This window comes from Sus scrofa, chromosome 13 (genome assembly GCF_054392235.1).
Source record: "Sus scrofa isolate SSC_HxYL_T2T_F1_AM1 chromosome 13, Sscrofa_HxYL_maternal_Yorkshire_Landrace_v2.0, whole genome shotgun sequence".
Taxonomy (NCBI): Eukaryota; Metazoa; Chordata; class Mammalia; order Artiodactyla; family Suidae; genus Sus; species Sus scrofa.
Genome location: NC_139395.1, coordinates 92,545,184 through 92,565,000, shown reverse-complemented (window position 1 = coordinate 92,565,000; position 19,817 = coordinate 92,545,184). Strand labels below are relative to the sequence as shown.

Below are 19,817 nucleotides of genomic sequence, written 5' to 3'. Positions count from 1 at the left end.
TCTGGTGCAGAGTAGAACCGAAAGGCAGGCCGCCGCCCGAGAAGAAAACCGACGAAGACACTAGAGGCACTTCAGCACCACGGACACGGGCAACCCCTTCGAGCGGTACAGCCAGTGACTGCCCCTACCCCAGTGCCCCCAGGCCTGTCTGTCCAGTGCGTCACTATCTCCCGGCCCTCAATCGTCAGTTAGACGCCAGCTTTCCATCCCGCTCCTCTCCAAGCCGTGCAAAAAGCCAGGACTGAGATGTGGGTCTGCGCAGCGCCCCCACCCATCCCAACACAAGTCTCTTTCCTGCTGGCTCCGGCCACCGGCGACCCTTCCATCTCTTCTCCCAAAAGGGGCAAAACGGGCGCACGTGGCCTAGAAATCCTACGGTCCAGGGGCGGGTCAGGGAGGGGTCTTGTTTTTCTCCCCCGGAGGTGGCGGGGGCGGGGCTGAGTGGACTTGTCCTGCTCCTCCAGCCGCCACACAGCCGCGGCCTGGCCCTTCCTCCCTCTCCTTGCCTCGCCTTTCGCTGGGGAAAGGGTTCTCCAAATCGTATATTCTCCACGAAAATCTCAACCCATATAGACTGGAGTCCAAGAGTCGGAGACAGACAACAGAGTAAAGGAAAATACTGATTCTTGGCCATATTTCTAAAACCAGCCAGCATTCTTAAAAGTTTGTATTTGAAATCGATCCCATGGCGTCATAAGACTCACCCCTGTTTGGGTGGGCTCCTGGGCGAGAGGAAAGCAATAGCCCTCGACCTTTTTTTAGAGAGGCTGGAGAAGGACCCATACACGCGACGGTGGCAGGAAGGAGGGGCCCCCGCAGAAGCCACGGCTAATGTTGACCTTACCGAACCCGGGTCTAGGTTCTCCAAGAGAGCAGTGCAGGGAAGTGGGGCACTCACCGCCTCTCAGACGTCCAGCAGAGCCCCCCCACCCCCCGCCACCGCGAAGGTGTGTGAAGGGGGCGGGGCGCTTTGCCCAGGACCCGGCCCAAGCCAAAAAAAAGGGATTTGGCCTCTTGGGTACCTCGGCTAAAAGGCGGGGGTCGGCGTAAGTTCCCACTCCTTCCGGCTGGGGCTGCCGGGCAGACAGGGTCAAGGTCCCAGTCCGCTGCTGCCGACCGGCTGCCAGGGCCCGGTTACCTGCGTGCCACGGCGAGGGAAGGCGCGCCCGGTGCTTCGCCGGGGCTGCCGGCTGCCGCGCACCCAGTCCAGGTTCTGAGGCCGCAGAGGCGGCCGAGAGCTTTGCCAAGAACACCGCGGCTGGTGCGGCTGCGGCCGCCTGGAGGGGCAGGGAGAGGGGCGCCGCCGGCGTGGACACTGCGCCTGCGCTTTCCGCTGCTTCCCCCGCCCCCACCGGCAGGTGCCCGTGCGAAAGGCCGCGGGGGGCGCCCCGGATTTGTGTTTGGACTGAGGGACTCGCTCTACCCGCGCGGTGGGAGGGCCCAGGCGTGGGGAAACTGCCTGTGCGACCGCTTTGGTCTACACTCTTAGACCTGGTTTGAAGCAATCGCTGGCCAGCCAGAGTGACATGGTTTCCTGGAAGGCGGCAGGGAGAGGATATCAGTCCATTTAGACCCGTCTGTTTGCATTTAAAAGTCGCAAATCGATTCCTTGATATTTAAAATACGTCTAGCATCAATAAATTGTGGTCCAGAAAGCTCTTCCGGCATCCTCCGCTCCAGCTGACATTTTACCTGTGAGATTTCTGAGGCGAAGGTCTTGGCGCTGTAGAGCTGGTCCCTGAACCTAGGTCCTAATACCCCACATTCCCGCGCTGAATGAATGAATACAGCTGTTTGCAAACAGACCTGGGTATCAAAGCAAAGGACTAGACTGGTCATGAGGACAGGCAGGAAGACCATTACCGTAGGCCAGGCAAGAGAGAGTGAGGCCTGAACCAAGGTGCGTAGTGGGAAAAGATAGGAAGTGACTACTGGTTTTTCCTCTGTCCTTTCAGATCCACTCACCACCCTGCTCTGTGGCTCAGAGCTGATCTTTATGATATTTAGGACCTATCTCCTACATCCTCAGAGGGCCATTCTGTTGGCACTGCCTATATTCTTTATCTAAAGCCCATCATTCCAATCCTGTGGCCCTCTCCTACAGTTCTTTTCTCAGGTCTGTTTACTGCTTGCTGTTTTTGCCCCTGAAGGCTTGGGGCTGGTAATGGCTCCCAGAGGTTTCCTTTAACCCTGCCCACACCTTTTTAAATAGTCCCTTCATTAAATTCTCAACTATCCCCTAAATGTGCCATGCCATCTTTATCCTACCATTCTTTTCCTACCACTCCAGAACACTATAATAGATTTTACTTCATTGTTGTTGGGAAAATTCATAAGAAAAAAATATATATATATAAGAAAGATGGGGGTTTTAAAAAATGAGATGTATCCCAGAGTCATCTTTATAGTTCCCAGGCTCCAGGCAGCCATCATATTAGGTGGTCTCCCCACTGAGTCCCCCCACCTGAGAGCATTAAAGACAGTTTAAGCAGATCCAAGAATGAGATTCAGACTACTCATAACCAATGTGTTCACAAAAGAGCTGGGAATCATCTTAGTGTCCAGCATAATAGAACTTCTGGATGCCTCTTGATGTGAAGAGACCATCTAGATCTTTATGGAGCAAGTGCTGGTGCTTTCCCCCAACTGCAGCTGGGCTGCTTTTGAATGAGTCAGTATTCCTAGGACACTTAAGAGTCCTGGGCACAGTGTCTGAAAAAATGTGTTTATGAAGTAGCTGCTGAGAGAGGCAGTTGTTGATGAGAGTCTCAGGCTGTTTATGTAGAAAACCCAAAGAATGTTCCCAAAGAGGGAGGAAATGAGAGGCAATAGAATGAGTAATGATTGTCCATTGCACTCCATATCAGCTGGATCTGAATCCTGGTCCTGACCATTTCTCTGTCTTGTAAAAACAATCAAACTGGTTTAACTAGTTTAATTCTTTCCCCATCCATCCCCTCTCCCCTTCAAAAAACACACAGGCAAAACCAAACAAAACATTGAGGCACTATCCTGACAAAACTTACCCAAAGGGAACCCCAGGAACAGCTGTTTGCAAACAGAACTAACGTCCACTATTTGTACTGAATACAAATGAGACCAGAACAGAAAATTTAAGATGTATTTTCTGTCTTTCACCATTTTGAAGAGGAGGGACCTTTTGTTGTTCAGAAGGCAGCCTGGGCATTAATTGCACTGATCTAGGTAAGGAGTAGAGGTATAGAAGACAAAGGAGCCTCAGAAGTCTTGACTAATCCACAAAGCTCAGCTAGATTTTATGTTTCTCTTGAAGGAAGTGGGGGAGGAAGAAAGCCAGAAAAGTTTTGAGGTCAGGAGTGAGAAAAAGGAAGATGTGGAGTGATCTGAGCTTAAGAGAGGTTTCTGGGAGTTTTGAGAGAGTGAGATTAGGAATTCAGCACAGCTGTTACTCTGAATGGTAGGTACTCAGAGTATGGTACTCTCAGTATCTCAGAGATACTTTGAAAAAGGAAAAAGGATTTTCAGATGTTTTGTCATGTATAATAAGTGGAATTCTTTTGTACTATAATGCTGAGGACTTTTTCTAGTAAGTGTCAAAAACTCACACTGATTTAACTGAAAAATCCATAGATGCATAGATTCAGGTATGGCTGAATCCAGGGTAAAACAATGTCATCAGCATATGATCACTCCTTTCTTCTGTTCACTTTGTTTGTTTGTTTGTTTGTTTTGCCTTTTTGCCATTTCTTGGGCCGCTCCCACGGCATATGGAGGTTCCCAGGCCAGGGGTCGAATTGGAGCTGTAGCCACCAGCCTACGCCAGAGCCACAGCAACACGGGATCTGAGCCACATCTGCAACCTACACCACAGCTCACAGCAAGGCCGGATCCTTAACCCGCTGAGCAAGGCCAGGGATCGAACCTGCAACCTCATGGTTCCTAGTCGGATTTGTTAACCACTGAGCCACGACGGGAACTCCTCTTCTGTTCACTTTAAAGGGTTTATTCTCATATAGCGATTTTTTTCCCTAACTTCCCATCTTTCCCCAGTGTTGAACCTATATCATCCTTATAGCTAATCATTCCATAAGGGCAATTATTTCCAAGTAATTCCAATAAAATCTTATTATGTCTTATTAGCAAATTCTGGATCATATACCTAACTGTATGCTTTAGTCTGAGGACAAAGAATGGGGGAAGGGTCATTTTCCAAAGAAAAGCCAAGGTTCTGTTAGCTGGAAACACCATAAAGTGATAGGCATATGAAAAAAAGAACGTGTCCCCTGCAAGTACCACTTGAAGAAACTTCAGTTAAGATTTATTCATCTTTTAGAGTTCCTGTGCCATTGTGAAAATACATGTTTCCCCCATCAGCACCACCATAACTTCACTCTTGCAATTAGACATAAAGCTCAGTACTAGCACTCTGGTATAAACAACTAAGAAGTGGTTTGTATATCCAACACAGGAATGTACGCAGTAACACCCTATATAAGGAGCATTCAGACTTTTATTAGCACCTGGCACACCATCACAAATCTTGAATTAAGTAAGCCAACTTGCTATCTCAGAGTTCAAGCACTTGCCTTGTTCTTCAAATTGTGTACAAAACAAAGGGCACCAAAGGTAAAAACAGCTCTATTTCCACCCAATCAATTATTTCTTCATTATTATTTATTACTCTATTACCAATTTTACTCACTTCTCCACTTGTTCTGTGCTTCAGATTTCTTAGCAGAAGAAGGAATAATAACTTACTACATAGAGCTCTTTAAGGATTAAATTAATTTATACATGTAAAGGCATAGGAGAGTGTCAGTTACCCAGTAAGCACTAAATTAATGTTTGCTATTATGATTACAGCAGCCAAAAAGTAAATCTCTCTAGATAAGTAAAACAAGTGAAAAAACTTGTATAGAAATCATGTCTGAAAAGAATGCTCTGTAAGAAGAGTATTTGTTCTATCAGCTTGAGAGACCACAGGGAAATGTGAATCTAGTGTTGAAAGACCCAATTTTTATTATTTATTTATTTATTTCTGCTGTATAGCATGGGGACCAAGTTATATATATACATGTATACATAATTTTTCCATCCATTGTTGTGTTGTGATGTAAGTATCTAGACATAGTTCTCAATGATACACAGCAGGATCGCATTGTAAATCCATTCCAAGAGCAATAGTTTGCATCTGTTAACCCCAAGCTCCTGATCCCTCCCACTCCCTCCCTCTCCCCCTGGGCAGCCACAAGTCTATTCTCCAAGTCTATGCTTTTCTTTTCTGTGGAAAGTTTCATTTGTGCTGTATATTAGATTCCAGTTATAAGTGATATCATATGGTATTTGTCTTTCTCTTTCTGACTTACTTCACTCAGTATGAGAGTCTCTAGTTCCATCCATGTTGCTGCAAATGGCATTATGTCGTTCTTTTTTATGGCTGAGTAGTATTCCATTGTGTATATATACCACATCTTCCTAATCCAATTGTCTGCTGTTGGACATTTGGGTTGTTTCCACGTCTTGGCTATTGTAAACAGAACTGCAATGAACATGCAGGTGCATGTGGAAAGACCTGTTTTTTAAATAGGAGGATGAAATCTTGATTTTTTTTTTTTGGTTATCAAAATTCTGGTTATTAAAAATGCAAATGCAGGGAGTTTCTGTTGTGGCTCAGTGGTAATGAATCTGACTAGTATCCATGAGAATGCAGGTTCAATCCCTGGCCTTTCTCAGTGGGTTAAGAATCCGTGTTGCAGTGAGCTGTGATGTAGGTCACAGACATGGTTCAGATCTGGCATTGTTGTGGCATAGGCTGGCAGCTACAGCTCTGATTTGACCCCTAGCCTGGAAAGTTCCACATGCCATGGGGGCAACTCTAAAAAGACCAAAAAAAAAATGCAAATTCATTCATGATGCCTAAAAACTCAACAAACTAGGAATAGAAAAAAAATGTTCTCAACATAATAAAGGCTAAATATGAGAAACCCACAGTTAACCTTATATGCAATGGTGAAGAACCAAAAGATTTTCCTCAGGAATTAGGCAAGGATGATCACTCTTACCTCTTCTATTCAACATAATATTACAAGTTCTAGCCAGAGCAATTAGATAAGAAAAAGAAATAAATGGCATCCAAATTAGAAAGGAAGAAGTAAAATGATTTTTGTTCACAGATGACTATGAGCTTATATGTATAAAACCCTATATACTCCACCAAAAACTGTTAAAACTAATAAATGAATTCAGCAAAATTGAAGTATACAAAATTGCTTGCATTTCTGTACACTAAAATGAACATCCTAAAAAGGAAATTAAGAAAAGATTCCATTTATAATAGCATCAAAAAGAATAAAACACTTAGGAATAAACTTAACCAAGGGAGTGTTCCCATCATGGCTCAGTGTTTAACAAACCTGACTAGTATCCAGGAAAACTCAGGTTCAACCCTCGGCCTTGATCTGTGGGTTAGGGATCCAGCATTGCCATGAACTGTGGTGTAGGTCACAGACGTGGCTCCAATCCAGCACTGTTGTGGCTGTGGTGTAGGTCAGCAGCTACAGTTCCATTTTGACCCCTAGCCTGGAACCTCCATAAGCCATGGGTGTGGCCCTAAAAAAAGACAAAAAAAAAAAAAAAAACTAACCAAGACAAGTCTTATACAATAAAAACTAAAATAAATTACAGACACAAATAAATGGAAAGACTTAGTGTTCATGGATTGTAAGCCAAAATTACTAAGATGTCAATACAACCCAAAGTGATTTACAGATTCCTTGCAATCTCTATTAAAATCCTAATGATATTTTGCAGAAATGGAAAAAATCCATCCTGAAATTCATATGGAATCTTAAGAGACTCTTAAAACCAACACAACCTTGAAAACAAAGAATGAAGTTGGAGTTCTCACACTTCCTGATCTCAAAACTTACTATAAAGCTACAGTAATCAAAATAGTGTGGTACTAGAAAAAAAAGACAGAGATATGGACCAATAGAACAGAATAGAGAGGCCAGAAATAAACACTTACATATATGGTCAAATGATTTTTGACAAGGGTGCCAAGACTATACATTGGGGAAATGGCAGTCTTTCTAACATTTGATGCTGGGAAGATGTATCCACATGCAAAAGAATGAAGTTGACCATGTACAAAAATTAACTCAGAATTGATCAAAGATATAAACATAAAGACTAAAACAATAAAACTCTTAGAAGAAAACATAGAGCAAAAGCTTCAGGATATTGGATCTGGCAATAATTTTTTGGACATGATGCCAAAGGAATAGGCAACAAAATAAAAGATAGGTAAGTTGGACTTTATAAAAATTAAATATCTTGATGTTCCTGTTGTGGCTCAGCAGGTTAAGAATATGACATAGCATCTGTGAGGATTCGTGATTGATCCCTGGCCTCACTCAGTGGGTTAAGGATCTGGTGTTACCACAAGCTGTGGAAGAGGTTGCAGATGCAGTCTGGATCTGGTGTTGCTGTGGCTGTAGCATAGGTTGGCAGCTGCAGCTCTAAGAATTGCCAAATGCCACAAGTGTGGCCATAAAAAGAAAAAAATTATATAGCTTTTGTATGTCAAAAGACAGTATCAATAGAGTGAAAAGGCAACCCCTAGAATGGGAGAAAAGATCTGCAAATCATATATCTGATAAGGGATTGATATCCAGAATATATAAAGAACTCCTACAACTCAACAACAAAAAATAACTGATTAAAAAATTAGCAGAAGCCTTGAACAGACATTCCTCCAAAGAAAATATACAAATGGCCAATAAGCACATAAAAAGATGCTCAATATCACTAGTCATTAAGGAAATGCAAATCAAAACCACAATGAGATACGACTTCACACCCATTAGGAAGACTGTTGTTAAAAAAATAAATAACAGAAAATAGTAAGTGTTGGTGAGGATGTGGAGAAATTGAAACACTTGTTCATTGCTGGTAGGAATGTAAAATGAACACTCACTATGGAGAACGGTGTAGTGATTCCTATTTTTAAAAAACTAAAAATAGAATTACCATATGATCTAGAAATTTTACTTCTGGATATAAAATAAAATGAAAGCAAATACTTATACATGCCTATTCACAGCAGCCTTATTCACAATAGCCAAAAGGTGGAAACAACCCAGGTGTTCTCTGAAAGATGAACAGATAAACAAAACATGACATATACATACAATGGAATATTATCAGCCTTAAAAAAGAAAGAAATTCTTGGAGAGCATTATACTAAATGAAATAAGTCAGAGAAAGACAAATAATATGAGATATCACTTACATGTGAAATCTAAAAAATACAACAAACTGGTGAATATTAAAAACAAAAAGGAAGCAGATTCACAGATATAGAGAACAAACTAGTGGTTACCAATGGAGAGAGGGAAGAGGGAGGAGCAATATAGGGTGAGGAGTAAGAGTTATAAATCTTTAGGTATAAAACAAGCTATAGGAGTTCCTGTTGTGGCTTATCAGTAACAAATGAGGATGAGGGTTCAGTCCCTGGCTTCATTCAGTGGGTTAAAGGTCCAGGATTGCCATAAGCTGTGGTGTAGGCCCCAGACACTGCTCAGTTCCCAAGTTGCTGTGGTTGTGGTGTAGGCCTGCAGCTGGATCTCCAGTTCAACCCCTATCCATATGCCATAGGTGTGGCCCTAAAAAAAAAACAAAAAAGAAAGCAAGCTGTAAAAACATATTGTATTACATGAGGAATATAGCCAATATTTTATAATAACTACACATAGGGTACCTTTAAAAATGTTTTTCCCATGTGGCACAGCAGAAATGAATATGACTAGTATCCATGTGGATGCAGGTTCTATCCCTGGCTTCACTCAGTGGGTCTGGGATCCAGCATTGCTGTGAGATGTGGTGTAGGTCACAGATGCCCATCAGATCCCATGTGCTGTGGCTGTGGTGTAGGCCAGCAGCTGTAGCTTCGATTCGACCCCTAGCCTGGAAACTTCCATATGCCACGGGTGCAGCCCTAAAAAAAAAAAAAAAAAAAAAAAAAAAAAGCAAAAAAAAGTATTGAATCACTGTATTGTACACCTAAAACTTACATAATATTTTACAGCAACTGCACTTTCATAAAAAAATAACAAAAGGAGTGCCCACTGTGGCACAGTGGGTTAATGATCTGGCTTGTCTCTGCAGTGGCTCAATCCCCAGCCCTGTGTAGTGGGTTGAGGATCCAGAGTTGCTGCCGCTTTGGTATAGGTCGAAGCTTCAGCTTGGATTCACTCCTTGCCCTGAGGAACTTCCTTATCCCGAGGGTGCAGCCAAAAAAGAAAATAGAAAAACAAATAAAAACACCTTAAAAAAAAAAAGAAATAAAACACAATAGTGAAATTCAACACAATCAATGTAAATCTTGTGAAGTAAGAGTTAAAACTTCTTACATACTCTGCACTTACAAGGGTGTGTCTGTGTTTGCACCAATTGCAAGCACATCATCAATCTGTATACACTGAAATTAAAAAAGAAAAAGTAAAATAATACAGAATTCAGTTACTAGAAAAAAAAATGTTGGAGATGCTAAAGACTCTTAGATCTGGGTTGTATCAAGAACCTGGTAAGAAGAAAAGACAGGCTTCTCAAAGGATCCAAGAAAGTTCTGGACATCCTGGAGCAGTCACATTTATGTGCTTAGTGGACAGTCCTGCCTTGCATACAGTAACGCAACCAGTTTTATCAACCCCAGTGGTTTGCAAATGCCTTAGAAATCAGGTAAGATTCTGACTTCCCATTCCTTTTGATCCCCTTGTCATCCCAAGGACTTTTGATTTAATTGTTTTTGCTTTAGGTATTTCTGACACTAGACTGACACAGATATACAGTGATAAAGTTTCATTGTGAAATTATTTCCTCGTTATACTTTATCTTTAGTTTAAGACTCCATAACATATTATGACTATTGATAGCTGTCCTCTTCTGGTGTTGGTGGCCTGGTTTTCAGAGAGGACAGAGGACCCAAGCAAACTTGGAAAGGGAAGTTGGTCTTTGGGTCCCACTGTCCAGTTTTCATTAGCATTCCGTTTTCTTCTCCTTTGTACATTTTCTTCTCTGGACAGTTGACTATGATCTGGATCCTTTCCTTTGCAGTGTACCCTTAATGGTTTGAGGGAAACACCAGAATAGCTTTAGCTCCTCACCCATTAGCTATGTGGCATGGGGCAAATCCCTTTTAACCTTGAAACTCGTTACAACTTAGATTCTGATCTTAGACACATTTAGTCCAGTTCCTGGATCTATTTCTTAGTTATTGATGATCTTAGTTTATTCCCTATGATTCAAGTTTCTTGTTCATAAAATGAGGGAAAATACTTGCATTATTTTTAAGAAGATATAATTAAATAACATTTTGGGAGTTCCCATTGTGGCGCAGCAAAAATGAATATGACTAGCATCCATGAGGATGCAAGTTCAATCCCTGGCTTTGCACAGTGGGTCTGTGATCCGGCATTGCCGTGAGCTGTGGTATAGGTCACAGATGCAGCTCAGATCCTGTGTTGCTGTGGCTGTGGCATAGGTTAGCATCTGTAGCTCTGATTTGACCCCTAGCCTGGTAAATTCCATATGCTGCTAGTGTGGCCCTAAGAAGAAAAATATTAATAATAATAATAATAATAATGATTAACATTTTGGAAATTAAGTATTTAAATATATAATGCAATGTTGTAAATCAAACTCCAATTTAAAAAAAAAAAAGTGACTATACTTTACCTGGCACACAAAATATGCTTAGTAAATGGCAGGAGTCCTGGTAGTGGGGTGGTAGTGGTAGTTGTTATTGATAGGATTTTTATTATAAATATATGAGACAATAAATGTAAAATACCCAGCTTGTAGAAGTTAACAAATTTATTTTTCTATGTTAGATGGGGCTCTTCAATTCTAACTTTTCTTTCCTAAATATCTGGTCATTCTTGCTCAAAAATAAAAAAATTAAAAATAAAATGAAGGAAGGAAATTCTGACATATGCTACATCAGGATGAATCATAAAAAAATATTGTATGATTCCATTTACATGAGATACCTAAAGTAGTCAAATTTATAGAGTCTGAAAGTGGAATGGTGGTACTAGGGATGTGGCAAGGGGTCGGAGAATGGAGACTTAGTATTTAATGGGTAGAGTTTCAGTTGAGGAAGATGAAAAAGATCTGGAAATGGATGGTAGTGATGAGTGTACAACAATGTGAATATACTTAATGCCATAGAACTGTACACCTAAAAAGAGATAAAATGACAAATTTATGCTATGTATATGTTATAATTTAAAAAATTAACTTAAAATGCAAATACAGGGAGTTCTTTGGTGGCTTAGTGTGTTAAGGATCTGGCATTGTCACTGTTGTGGCCCTGGTTACTGCTATGGCTGGAGATTCAGACCCCTGGCCTGGGAACTTCTGCATGCCACAGGTGTGACCAAAATAAAAAAAAAAATGCAAATAGATAAACACTCTGTCAAGCACTTCTACAACCACAGTACATTGTACTGCCAGAGAAAAATATGAGCTTACAAACAAAAAATTTAAAATCACATGAGAAATCACCAGTAGGGAGAGTCAAGCATACGCCACAAGGAAAATTATCTCTGGCCCTAGTTGGTTCTCACTGGCACAGTGGATCCCCCTGATGTCTGGCTATGACTCCCAGAGGATTCCCAGCCCAGGCAATTTGCCTACAGGTTTTGGCTACAAGGTCACTTTGCTGCCACCATGGCATCCCTCTGGCCAGACCAACTAGCACCATCAACTACCTTCTATGCCCCTCATGGTGCAGGCAGGAACCTCTGGATCCCTTCCATACTACACAAGAGTATGAGTAGAGTCAGGAGTGTCAACTCAGCTTCCATCCTGCCTTGTCTATGCCCCACTGTGCTTTCCCTCTGCTTTAGCCTTCCTGTGTTGGTGCAGAGCCACCCTGTGAGGCTTCCTCCTCCCACTTTCCCAAACAGGGAGTGGAACCCAAGCCTCTTCTACTCAGTCTATTTAACAGCCTTGGAATTTCTACCTGGATGGTTAAAATGACAACACAAGAGTCTACCTCTTTACTCCTACGCTCTCTCTTTCTTCTCCTTTCTGCAGCCAAGTAGCAAATTGAACTATGACTCTTGTGTGTTTGTTTGTTTGTTTTTCATTAAATACCTTTTTTAGGAGTCCTAATCTTCCTCACTTTCATTGTTAGTAGGTACCTTTGGCTGACTAGAGAGAAGGTCATATACATGGAAATGCAAAAGAGAGAAACATGTTGTGTATTATTTTAAGTCAAATGGACTGATTTGGGCAATAAAGGGGTATAATTGTTCATATAACTGAATAGCAGGCTTTAACCACATTTTGAAATAATGGAATTAGGATTCAATTTCTCTTGTTTCTCGAATCTACCTCTTCATTGTTGGCCCCATTCTTGGCAGGTTTCTCCTCTTTTGGTTTCAAGGTGAGAGGCTCCAGGATCCATATACTTTCTTGTTCACATGAAAGGAAGAAGAGCTCTTTCCCTCTTCCACTTGTTGAACCAAAGTCCTGAGTTTAGCCTGGCTGGATTTGTCCTTCCTGGATCCAATCATTGGTGATTGAGATGATACTTATTGGCTTAAGTTAAATATCACTTCCCATGTGACATATTCCATTCCTAAAGCAGAAGAAGGGTAGCATCAAGTTCCCCTGAAGTCAAGGACCATGGGAATGAACATTAGATATGATTACCAAGAAAAAGAATGTTAGGGGACCAAAGATAGCAATGTCCACTACCTCCAATAGTCTACCAGATCTGATTTAACTCACAGTAAGCATTTATGAAACTAAATACTGAAGAAAAAAATGCAAAACGGAAACAACTTAATGTTAGCATCTCTTCCCCACAGTACAGACCCTTTCTGACTCCTGATTCTTGCTTTGGGTAATTTCTTTTAAAATAATATCATAGCGTCTACACTTGATACACAAAAATCCACCTATCTCCTGGGTGTCCTCGACCACTTCTCCCATCAGTCCCTTTTCTTGCCCTAGGACTCAGTCTGAACCCCAGTTGCTTTGACGAGGAACAGGAGCCTGTGCCCAACACTGCTGGCCTTATGGGCAAGCTGCCAGTCTATGTGCCCATATCTCCTTAAAGACCATTAATATAGTTCATAAACCAACTCATAGCTGAAGCAAAATTTGCTCTAATTTTTATCACATTGATTTTTATTATATATAATAAAAACTGTAATATATGAGTCTTTCTGCTTCAATGTGACTGTGAAAATACTCATGAACAAAAAGGTGTCTGCTAGAAAGCAGTGTCTACCAGGCCCAGGCCCAACAGAAATACTAGGGGGGAGAGGTAGCTCATCCTGGCTTTGTACCTTTGCCCCTTTGCCATTTTTACTTTGCTTCCCCTCTGCACCCTCTCTGAACACAAGTGAAGAACAAGAGCTAGCCTGCCAACAAATTTTTTAATAAGCAAAATAACCTCTCTCCATTAATCCTCAAAGACTTCACTTTAAAACTTGAGATGTGACTGCTCACACTGGGAATTTAATATTATACGTAATAATAATCAATGTTATTAAAATTAAAGGAAACTCTGCTTCAGCTGTGAGGTGGTTTATGAACCACTTTAATGATCTTTAAAGAGATGTGGACACTCAGACTGGCAGCCTGCCCACAGGGCCAGTGGTGTTGGGCAGAGGCTCCTTATTGGGGCAGAAGGCCTGAGTTCTATTGTTAGCTCTGCTGCTTTGCAATTGTGTGACCTTGAGCAAATCAGTTAACCACTCTGGACCTACCAGATCCTCAGCTCTAAATAGCAGGATTAAACCTGATGCTCTCTTAGCTCTTTTCACCTGCAGCATTCTAAAGTTTTCCAAGAAATTGACTTTGTTTTTAACAGTTCACAAATAAGGAGTTACCAGTAAAGAGTTCTTATCTTTTGGTCTTTTTTTTCTTTCTTTCTTTTTTTTTTTTTTTTTGAGTGTGGCACCCTCGGCATACGAAGGTTCCCAGGCTAGGAGTCTAATTAAAGCTGTAGCTGCTGGCCTATGCCAGGGCCACAGCAACACGAGATCCAAGCTGCGTCTGCGACCTATACCACAGCTCACGGCAATGCTGGATCCTTAACCCACTGAGCAAGGCCAGGGATTGAACCTGCAACCTCATGGTTTCTAGTCAGATTGGTTTCCTCTGAGCCATGATGGGAACTCCAAGAGTTCTCATCTTTTCTAGGACAAAAAAGATCACCAAGAGACACTCATTCAGGCTGAATGGGGTTAAGGAGGAGGTGTAGTTTAAAGAGGGAACTACAAAGTGATTAGGATGGTGGAGGGCAAGATCCTGTGGTGGGTCCTGACCCTCCTCTACAGGGGTCTCCAGACAGCACATCCTCAGGGAGCGGGGGTAGTGCTTAACTGTAAGAATCCCCATGCTCTTTGGCCTGGGAAGAGGTTGAATATTCTAGGTTTATAGGATTCTCTTCTTCTGAAGCTTCTCCAGGGATCCAGTCCAGTCTCCCACCACCTCTGATTCATTGGGGAGGGCCTTAACTAGTGTAGAGCATCCAAGGTTGTGTCCCATGACAACTAAATTAGGAGGAAAATTAGAAACCTTGAAGAAACTTCGGCACTCTCTCAAAATCTCACTAAAACAACAAGGAAGGAATTTTTTAAAAAGACTTATCTACAAGAACAAAGAGAAAAGAAGAGAAGACAACAATAATTAAATTTGGAAGTTAGAAAATACCTGAACAAGCAGTAACTGGCTTAGCATACTCAGATAAACTGAATCCTAAATCAGTGATGTTGGAAGATAAGACACAGCCCTGATTTACACTACAAAATCCAAAAGGCTCCTGAATTGGCAGCACCAGGTACTACTGCAAGTGGGGCTGAACTAGGAGATGGAGATAAAAGGGATTGATCGAAAGTTCTTTTAAGCTGCCATTTCCTCAAAAAGCCTTCCCAATCCACACAGAAAGGAAAGTACCTCTCCCTCACCTTAGTGGGAGACTGGAGGTCTTCCCCTTGAGAGGGAAGAGGAATGCTGTCTGGAGAAGAAAAATATGAGGCTCTCTGCACTGGGGGAAATCAAACCCAACAGAGGAAAAGGAGATGAATATAGAAAACAGGAGGGTGTGAATGTTCATATACTGAATGTTAAAACCATTAGCCCTCTTCTCCCTCTCAGATCCAGAACGCTGGCAGCCAGGCCTGTACTGTCCAGGAGCCTGGAGGATCCTTCTATCAGCATTCTGACAAGCTCAAGAGAAAGACATAGGAATATGCTAACCATTGACCCTGCTAGGCCATTTTACAGTGAAATCCACAACTGACAAGCCACAATCCATGTTCTCAGAGCTTACAGTCAGCTTTTTATGCCCCAACTTTAAATATGAGCATAGGGCAAAGATCACCACACATCTGAGGAGAGTCTCAGAGCAAAACAAACAGATAAAGATAACTTTGGGGAAACAGAGTCTATCCAGGGAGGAAAAAAAATTCAATAACCAAAATTCGCAGTGAGAGGGATATTACATCAACAAAAGAGAGAAAGGGTATATTTATTAAAAAGAATATTCAGAGAACACAAAGGGAGCCTTGAAAATTTAAAACATGATAGTACAAAGTTTTTTTAAACTTAGAAAGAGATGGAAAGAGACAGTCTCCCATGACATGAAACAAAAAGACAAAAAAGATGGAATATTGGACAGAAAAAGTAAGACTGGCTCAGGAAGTCCAAAATCCAAATAAAGAGTCTAGAGAGAACAGAGAAAACAGGGGAAGAAATATTCCTTAAAATAATTCAGGACAATATCCTAGAGTTTGCAGACCGAAAGAGCCTATAGTACCCAAAAATATATTCCAAAGTAAGCCCATATCATGTCATATCTTAGTGAAATTTCTGAATCCTAGAGACAAGAAAAATGTCTTCAGCTTCTAGAAATAAAATAAACAAAATAAAACAGGAGTTCCCGTTGTGGCACAGTGGAAATGAATCCTACTGGTATCCATGAGGATGCAGGTTTGATCCCTGGCCTCACTCATTGGATCAAGTATCCGGCATTGCCATGAACTATGGTGCAGTTCACAGACGAGGCTTAGATCCTGCATTGCTGTGGCTATAGCATAGGCCAGCAGTATAGCAGCTCCAATTCGACCCATACCCTGGGAATTTTTATATGCCACGGGTGCAGCCCTAAAAAACACATACATGCACACAAAAAAGAAGCTTTTTTTTTTTTTTTGACTTTTTAGAGCTGCACCTGCAGCATATGGGAGCTCCCAGGCTAGGGGTCAAATCTGAGCTGCAGCTGCTAGCCTACACCAGATCTGAGATGCAGCTCTGACCTACACCACAGCTTGAAGCAACGCCAGATCCTTAACCCACTGAGCGAAGCTAGGGCTGGAACCCACATCCTCATGGATACTAGTCAAGTTCTTAACCTGCTGAGCCACAACAGGAACTCCAAAAGAGGCTTGTAATAGACCATATAAAAATTGAAGACAACACAAACAGATCTAAAGATGTACTGTGCTCTTGGATTGAAAGGATTAATATTGTTAAAATGACCATACTATCCAAGGCAATCTACAGATTCAGTGCAATCCCTATCAAATTACAAATGGCATTTTTCACAGAACTAGCACTAATAATTTTAAAATGTGTATGAAACCACAAAAGACCCCAAATAGCAAAAACAAACTGAAGAAAGAAGAACAGAACTGGAGGAATAATGCTCTCTGACTTCAGACCATGGTAAAAGCTATAGTAATCTGAACAGTGTGTTGGCACTAAAACAGACACGTGGACCAATGGTATAAAATAGAGAGCCCAGAAATAAATCCACATCCTTATGGTCAATGAGTCTAAGACAAAGGAGGAAAGAATACAATGGAGAAAAGATAATCTCTTCAATAAGTGGTGCTGGAAAAGTGGACAACTACATGTAAAAGAATGCAATTAGAACATTTTCTAACAACATATACAAAAATTAAGCTCAAAATGGATTAAAGACGTAAATGTTAGACCAGAAACCATAAAACTTCTAGAAGAAAACATAGGAAGAACACTCTTTGACATAAGTCATAGCAATACTTGGGGAGAGGGGAATCTGTCTTCTAAAGCAAAGGAAATAAAAGCAAAAATAAACAAGTGGGATCTAATTAAACTCTAAAGCTTTTCCACAGCAAAGGAAACCATTGACAAAATGAACAGACAGCCTACTGAATGGGAGAAAATATGTGCAAATGATATGACTGGTAAGGGGTTAATATCTAACATATATAAACAGCTCATACAACTCAATGAAAAAAAAAATACAACCTGGAGTTAGGAATCCCACTGCCACAGCTCAGGTCACTACGGAGGTGCAGGTTCGGTCTGTAACCCGAGCAGAGTGTTAAAGGATTTAGCATTGCTGCAGCTTTAGGGGAGTTCACAGCTGCTGCTCGGATTCAATCACTGGCCCAGGAACTTCTACTTCCCTCGGGTATGCACATTAAAAAAAAAAAAAATGAAAGAAAGAAAGAAAAATAAAAGAAAAAAAAAAAAGGAGTTCCCATCGTGGCTCAGCAGTTAACAAACCCGACAAGTATCTCTGAGGACTCAAGTTCATTCCCTGGCCTTGCTCAGTGGGTTACGGATCCAGCGTTGCTGTGGCTGTGGTGTAGGCTGGCGGGTACAGCTCCTATTGGACCCCTAGCCTGGAAACCTCCATATGCTGCGGGTGCAGCACTAAAAAGAAAAAAAAAAAAACTGATTAAAAAATGGGCAGAAGGGGAGTACCCTGGTAGTCTAGTGGTTAGGACTTGGTGCTTTCACCCCTGCAGCATAGGTTCAATTCCTGGTCTGGGAATTGAGATCCCACATCAAAACACTGAATGCCGCAGCAGAAAAGGAGGGAGGGCAGGGAGAAAAATTGAATATACATTTTTCCAAAGAGGAAATTCAGATGGCCAACAGACATATGAAAATGTGCTCAACATCATTAAGCACCAGGGAAATGCAAATCAAAACCATAATGAGGGAAGTTCCCCTGTGGCTCAGTGGGTTAAAGATCCTGCGTTGCTGCAGCTATGGCACAATTTGATCTGGCCAGGAAATTTCCACATGCCATGGGTACAGCCAAAAAAACAAAACACTGCAACGAGATATCATCTCACACCCATCAGAATGGCTATTACCAAGAATACAAATAACAAATATTGAGGTCCTGCTGTGTAGCACTGGGAACTATGTCTAGTCACTTATGATAGAGCATGATAATGTGCAAAAATATGTACATGTATGTGTAACTGGGTCACCATGCTGTACAGTAGAAAAAAATTGTATTGGAGAAATAACTATTAAAGAAAATAATAAAAATAAAAATAAATAAATAAAATAAAATAAGCTACAAGAACATATTGTACCACATGGGGAGCATAGCCAATATTTTATTATAACTACAAATGGAGTAAATTTTTTAAAATTGTGAGTCACTCTATTGTACATCTGTAACTTATGTAATATTGCTCAATTATACTTTAATAATTAATAATTTTTAAGTTAAGTCCGTCAGGAATTAGAATTATTGGGGCTTCTCTACAAAACACCTGCCATGTGCTCAGAACTTCCAGCCAAATTTTCAGTGCTCTACTCTTAAAAATGAGTCAAAGACAGAGGCCAAGGAAAATTTAAGTGATGATAGTAGAAGAGTAAGTCCTGTTTAAAACTCTCTCCCCTCTCCACTACCCCCTGAAAAACCAGAGGGATGGATGGAGCCAGAGCCAAGTACATGCCTGTAGGCCATCCCTTTGCTCTTCCCTCAGATTTCACCTCTGCCACCCGACCCTTTGCTATTTACCACCACCATCCTCTCTCCCTCTCCCCCTCTCTCTCTCTGTCTCTCTCACTCACATACACATATGCTGGCTTGATTTGAGGACATGCATCATGCTGCTTTTCTTGATAGCAATCATTGTTAATTATGGCTCTGCCTAGGAAATAGGCAAAGATCCCAAGGGCTCAGTCCTTGACAGTAGGGAGCTGCACTTCTTTCTGGACAAAGAGTCAGACTAGACTTGGTGACAAATTCTAAATTGGTATGAGACTTTCCCATTTCCTTGAAGCATAGTGCTCCATTGATTGCAAGCTGAGTCATATATTGAGTCTGCTTCTCACACTGTCAGCGGGAAGTGTAATTCCTGAATGACTCCCAGCAGACATTTATAGATTTTTCAGTCTGTTGAGTTAGAAAAGATATTCAAAGCCTTCTTTTTTTCCTGAAGACCTTTAAATAAATCTTGATCTCAACAGATAAGTCATTGAACATAATTACATACAACACATTGGGTATAATCTGCATAGAAGCAAGAGTTAAGTTAATAAAGATAGAAAAACAATCAAGTAAGTTTGTAGAGAAACAAAGAAACAGAGGACTGAGGACTGGAGTTCTACTTTCCAGTTTTCTCTTGCTTTAGAGGTAGAAGAAAGAAAAATAACTATTTAAGGATAGAGGGCAAAGATGGGAATAACAACTTGGTTAGCGTACCAGGACAGAAATCAAAGAAAAATTACACTTAAGGACAGAGTGCTGGGCAGAGTAAAATATATTGAGGAGAGCAAGAAAAGGGGATGTGGTTGTGGAAGACTGAGTCAGGTCTTAGAGTTTTAAGGCAGGACCCCTGACTTCATCTGTCTAGGGCCTTTGGCTACTGGAGCCTGCTCTGTGCTGGCAGTGTCAAGCCAGAAGTACTGGGGAACTAGTGTTTCCCAATCTACATTTCAATGCAACAGCCCTTAATCAATGATGAAGTAGAGTTGGTGTATAAATACTCTGGATCTCACATTCTGAGTCCATGTTC

At 41.4% G+C, this 19,817-nt stretch overlaps 2 protein-coding genes and 1 long non-coding RNA gene across 7 annotated transcripts in view; 1 reads left to right on the top strand and 2 right to left on the bottom strand.

The window, feature by feature from the left end:
- The window catches only part of SLC35G2 (solute carrier family 35 member G2), a 33,616-nt gene extending 32,321 nt beyond the window's left edge, over positions 1-1,295 (bottom strand). Inside the window, exon 1 of one of the 4 annotated variants that reach the window (XM_003358564.5) lies at positions 1,139-1,295. The gene's annotated coding sequence lies outside the window, so the exon portion shown is untranslated. The other 3 variants (XM_005654027.4, XM_021071125.2, XM_084989809.1) reach the window with 3 other exon arrangements.
- Positions 1-2,237, top strand: part of LOC146397468 (uncharacterized) — a 39,507-nt gene extending 37,270 nt beyond the window's left edge. For both annotated transcript variants that reach the window (XR_014823977.1, XR_014823978.1), the window contains exon 4: positions 1-2,237. This exon is cut by the window's left edge. This is a non-coding gene — a long non-coding RNA (uncharacterized LOC146397468).
- Positions 1-19,817, bottom strand: part of IL20RB (interleukin 20 receptor subunit beta) — a 991,209-nt gene that overhangs the window by 160,327 nt on the left and 811,065 nt on the right. The window lies entirely within an intron of this gene.